This window comes from Poecilia reticulata, chromosome 17 (genome assembly GCF_904066995.2).
Source record: "Poecilia reticulata chromosome 17, P_reticulata-male-v2, whole genome shotgun sequence".
NCBI classification, from domain to species: Eukaryota; Metazoa; Chordata; class Actinopteri; order Cyprinodontiformes; family Poeciliidae; genus Poecilia; species Poecilia reticulata.
The window spans coordinates 5,767,968-5,774,198 of record NC_088846.1 but is presented as its reverse complement, the minus strand read 5'-3'; positions in this window follow the sequence as shown (position 1 = coordinate 5,774,198).

Here is a 6,231-nt window from a genome sequence, read left to right as displayed (position 1 = left end):
GGGTCACGGAGAAGACATGTTTGTAACAATGTTGCCCAGTTCTCCCTGACAGAACCACAATAGTTCGATTGTGGATCTGTCAATAGGCTACTTCAAAAAGAGGGGGGTATTATTTCAATAAACAGTTAATATTTTTATTAAATTCTTTTAAACTATTTCTCAACCCACTACATTTGCCCAAAATACGCCGCCACCATCATGTTAAACACATATGCCATCTTGTTTGTACGCATTTTGTTAAAAAATACATATAAAAAAACTGTATCACTTTGTTTCTTCAGCATTAAGCACTACTTTGAGAGCTGTACCAAACTTTTTTTGGCATATTGCATTATGATATTTAATCATGAACAGCAGCATGGGCACAGTAAAGTTCCTCTGAGAGACGAGGTCATTTGGACTCAACAAGCTTTTTACCTTGTGTACGTCGGTAACCATATGCGCTTTTACAAGTTTGTTTGTTTGTTTTTTTTTACTTTTGAGTGATTTTTTTAATCACACAAAAGTAAAAGTCTGACACCCACCAGGCTTCCCCACTGTCCGACCGTGACATCTGCTGCGCTCCTCATGAGCGTCACGCTGCAACAAAAAATATACCCCGAAAAAAGGGCACAAACTAGATTGTAGCTTCTAACACTTATGAACCAAAAAAAATATATATTGGTGCCATCAAAAATTGGACTACAGTGTCACCAGGCTGACACTGGATGCCAAAGCTGTGATGTATTGTCATTCTGAACCTTGTGAATCAGGACTCAAAATACTGCAAATTTATGTTTAACAGTGTGCGCAATATGCACATCGCATATAAAAACGGCCACACCTTCAGAAGTTTTTTTGGTAACACTTTATTTGAAGGGGTGTGTATAAGACTGACATGACACACATGAGCAGCAGGAACACAGTAATGTTTAAAGAACAGCCCAGACATATGCTGCCTGCACTGTGGAGTGAACAATGTGTTTTGATTGGAATCATTCAGACAAAAATGCACTTCACAACAAATAATGGTTTTCCTCAATAGGCAGCAAAGAATTTCAATTTGTTCTCTGAAAAACCCTTCACTCTGAACACACCACAGCCTTATATTCATAAAATGAATCCAAATAGTTTCCTTTCACTGTAAAACTCTGGAAAGGTGTTTCTTTCACACGAATGATTTATACATTATGCGTGTTATTACTTGTAGATTTATACTGTAATGAAAACTACAGCGACGCCTGTTTCAGCAGTTCGTTTCAGCACACGTGTGTTTGAGCGCAAACCGACTCTTTGCTCTCGAAAGACGCTTCGCTACTCAGCGGACGTTTACATCTGAAAGAATGACAGGTGGAGAATCTCAAGTGGTTTGATTTTATTTCATCTGATGTCCATATCTACATTTGATTGTGTATTTTTGGATGTGCTCCATGAACTGCATACAGTCACTTATTAAAGCCTCTCATGAAATGTAAATCAAAGTCAAACTCTGGCACTGTTATTTCAGATTTCTGATATACTCTGGGTTATTTAATATTGTGAATAAAAATAAATAATAAAATAATACATAAGTATGTTTCAATGTCAACACGTAAAAGTAGATTTTAAATAATAAAAAAATGTATACATCTTTTTATAAAGACAGTTCTGTGCAATTATATATTTTTTTAAACCAAAAGGACATAATTTTTTGGACAAGTTGCTACTTTCTTTTCAAAGACTTCATTGTTATTAAGCTAGATTAGATGGTGAAACTTAAATTTTTTGGTTCTCCATCAACAGGCAAAGTTGCCGTGTTGCTAAAAACGGCAAAAGAATACAGGAGTCAGTGAGACTGAATGAGAGCAATGATCTGGTTCCAGACTTTTCGCCTTTTCTTTGCCAAGGTTCACGTAAAGCAAACAGCCAAAACTGCACATGAATAAAACGAATTGCAGCCTTCCCTTCACGTATCGTGGCTTTGCTGTAATTGCAGCATCTACAAGTTAAATATATCTATATGGTGTTTTTGCTTTATTGTTATTTACGTCTATTCCTGGATTGCAGTAACAACAAACTAAGCTGGAGCAGTAGATGTGTTTATGAAGGTGACAATTTAAACAATTCTTTAAAGATTGAGAAAAACAGTTTTTTTTTTTTTTTGGTCCCACTTTTCTTGTTAAGAAAACCATGACAATAGGAAGCTTTTGAGGACAGGTCAACCCTGCAGATGTACCAATTCACGACCTGCTTCCTCTTCAAAGTTCTGCTACTGAAGTGTGTGCAGGTGTGAATTAATACTCACTGATATTTTTGAGTTCTAAAAAGCTTTGGGGCCCGACTCTTAACACAATCCAGCTTAAAAGGATAACTTGGGATTTTTTTTGATGTGCTGTTCTTCTGAAGTAACTGTAAAGTAAATATAGTTTGCAGCTAATCCAAACCAAAAAACGGGGGCCAAGACAAAACGGTTCTTGGTCTACATACAAAGCTGCTGTCATATTTAGATGGAGAGGAAATACAGGTAGGAGTCCATGCGCCAGGGATCAGCTTCCTGTGTAAGACGCATCCTGAGAACATTCTTAGTCTGAGAAAGACTTGCTAAAAAAATGCAGTAAACTTGCTTTAAAAATCGTTTTATTATTATATCAAACATTAGCTCAGAAATGCTAAGCAATCAATCACTGTCTTCTTTGGAAATACCAACCAGTTCAAACATGAGGACAGCTTAAAGGGTCATTTACATAAACCTCTATGATAAGATTGTAGAGGTTTCAAAAATCTCATACTATCCCTTTAACACACCCAGAAGAATGTGTGAAGAAGAAATAACCATATCCTATTTTTTTTTATTAAGGTTTTTCAAGTTATTTTATACAAAGAAAGAAAAACTCATAAAGCAGCATGGAAGGGAGTCTTTAGCTCTCCTGCCTCCAGGAGAGTTTTCGGTTCAGTTGGGGAGCAAAATTGCAACATTTGTTACATTTTCAGCTGCTGCGGTTCACCTTCACACTGTGCCAACTGAATCAAACCTTCTGAGAAACCTGTTCACCTTTCGCCTGAGGTGGCGCTGCAACAGGAACCACTGAGCTAAACGACACAGACATCTCAGAAGAAGACATGAGAGCAACTTCCTTCTTCACAAAATGTAAACAAAAAAACAGTAGCGTCAGACTTTAGCAGTTGTAGGATTTCTCTTTTGCCTTCGGTGAAAGACTACGAGCCATTTCTCCTGCGACCGCTAAACACACACGTTTGTTTTGGTCGTGTTTACCCAGAATGCATTGCGCGCTATAGGTTGTTCCATGCTTTTGGAGCGGTCTCCATTCGAACTGCGTCAGAGGTAATTTTACTAGAACTGAGACGTGGATTTCAGGCGGACCAGAGTTCGACTGTGTGTTCACATCTCCCCAAAACATAGTGGACTTTCCTAGGCAAACGGACTGGAGTTGAATTAAAGTGGACTAAACAAGTGTAAGTTTCAATCAGCTGATTTATGTCTAATTTAGACAAAAGACGCATTACAGCATCAGACATTAGACACTCTATCTATACTTGTGTTTTGTGAGGAACAGAGTTACAGAATGGGAAGCTAAAGTGTTTGCTGTTGGTCAGGGGAGGAGTACCAAAGTCCATCAGACATGCTGCTTTCATTGTTGATGTGGCCTAGTTTAAGCAACACCCAGACCCATTCTCATTCATCTCTTCATTCACTTGTGCGATTGTTTTGGAAATGTCTAAAGCATTGTGGAGAAAAAAAAAGAATGCCATCTTGTTCTGCTTAAAACTTATTCAGTATTCTACAAAGACAGGGGAAAAAAAAGGTTTTTTTGTTTCCATCTGTCGTCTCAGTGAGATATTCCTCTTTAAAATCACTTCACTCGTCAGCCATCGCTGAAGTGTAAATTGCCTTTACTAAGAGCACTAATGCAACCACACCCCATCGCAGAATCCCACGCAAGTGTTAATGGAGTTTTTACATCAGCCATGTGAAGACTCCCACCTCGTTCCTTCAGATGTTAATGAACTTAATAAATGATCTGATTTCATGCCATGTCATCTGGGAGATTAATACAAATCCAGCAGCCTAATATGAATGATGAATCCCGCCGGTTGCTCGGGGTTATCTCACATTCCGGAAACATCTTCAACTCCTGTTTTAGAATATTAATGTCACACAACAGTTCATCAAACATGTTTTTCTTATTTTGTTTTTGCAACTTTAGTGCATAAAGGTCACCTTAAAATGTTCTTGCAACAAAAAGATGGACCTGATTGGATCTTTTCAATCTAGTCACAACTCATGTTCATAATTGTTGCATTAATAGCAATTAATTGAACAATTGATTGGACAATTATTTGTAAAAACCAATGACTCTTACTTAAAGGTTCTGCTTTTCTCCTACAGTAAACCCACGCAGTCTGTCAGCAACCACAGCTGCCAGCAATTATCTAAAACCTGGAAAAACATGAGGCCAACTCTTAACGCTTATAAAGTGAAACCTCGAGATACAAGATTAATTTGTTGAGGTTCCACTGCCTTTTTTAGTAGTTCAAAGACTAAATATACCTGAATATGTGTTAATACGCACAGCGGACACATTTTCAGCACTACAGCAAAAGCTAATGTCTACGATGATCCTTGTCATCGCTCTGTGGGCTACAGCCAATCAGCACCAAGGAAAGTGAATCCGTTGGATCGACTGCTTTCAAGAAGCATTGCGCCCATTTCAACTTCCTAAGCTGAATTATCTTTCGAAGGATTTAGATATACTCTACAACAAAATCCACAAGTAGGCAAATCTTCCGCGAACAATTTGGATTTTCATTCTACAGAAAAAGAAATGGATCCACCAATACCGAACCGCGAACAGGTGGACGTCCTCTGTGCCCTCCTTGGCGGTTTAGTGTTTAGAAACGCATGAATAAAAAATATATTCAATTAATTTGATTCTCACAAACTTTTTGCTGTTAGGTTAAATCAGAGTAACACATTTTCTTCAAACTCTCGAGAGACGGACAAACTTATTAAACTTGGTGCTTAATTAGTTCCATAATACCTTAAAAGCTACGTTCGTATTCAGAAGCTCAACGTCTTAGTTTCAGAAGTGGTTGACAAACCAAATTAGTGCGTTTGCTCTTTAGGTTTCTGTTTTTCTGTGTTTCTAATCCTTAGTAAATAGAAACAAGTATAATAAAACAAATACAAACTTTGTTTATGTTAATTATTAGTTCCGAGTTATCCGGTTTTATAATCCTAAATTGAAGTGTATATATTATTGATTCATGCCAAATGAATCTTAATCCGAGAAAAATGCAGAAAAGTCAGGGATTATTCAACAGGAAGGAAAAGACCTCATCTTTTAGCTGAAGGATGAATTTATTTGTATGCATCAACGTGGATTAATGCAGCTTATCAGCTTCAGTCAAGGACTGACGAACCCCCCCCTCCCTTATCTCACTACAAGCCCTAAATTATTCATTTCAACTGGCAGGTTGTCAGTCCACCAGGGGGACGTCTAACAGGAGCTTCCTAAGGATAACCTCACTGATGTATGCATGACATGACAGATGAGGAGGAAACCTGAGAAAAACTACACCTGCATAGGAGAACATGCGAACTCCAAGATTTCAATCGGACCTTCATCACTATGCAGCTCAGAAACATCTTATCAAGTACTTTTGAAAGAACAAATAACACAAGAAACAAAACATGATTAACATTTTGGAAGGACATCAACATTTTATGACCTGCGTCTCTTATTCGAACATGTAATCTGCTGTATTAAGAAAAGAGGAATATCTAAAGTTGGTGGTGGATATTTTTGAGGATCGGTCAAATGTCTACCCTAAAGAACCACTTGTTTTGTTGCAAAAAAAAAAATTGTACAAGCAAAAATACCTGAAAACCAACAGCACCAAAGTCGCACACTAACCGGCCGCACGACACTTTGGAAGAAAATCCCCCTGTGGTTAAAACAATGACTTATCAAGCACGAGCCACTTTTCAGAGCCCACATTGCAAACATCATTTCACTAGAAACCTGCAGAGTTGGAAAAGCGTATCGATTGCCGGCAAAGAGAAATGGTGCGAAAAGCTCAGAGGCGGCAGATTCAGGCAGGAGAATAATAAATGTAGCACTGCTTGGTGACAGCGACTGACGATTGTGACATGAAGATACAGTCGTCTTGTTTTCATGTCCGCTGAGAAGAAAAACATAAAAAATTGATGTCCCATCAGTTTATCTCTTCATTCACAGCTGTCGTTTTCAA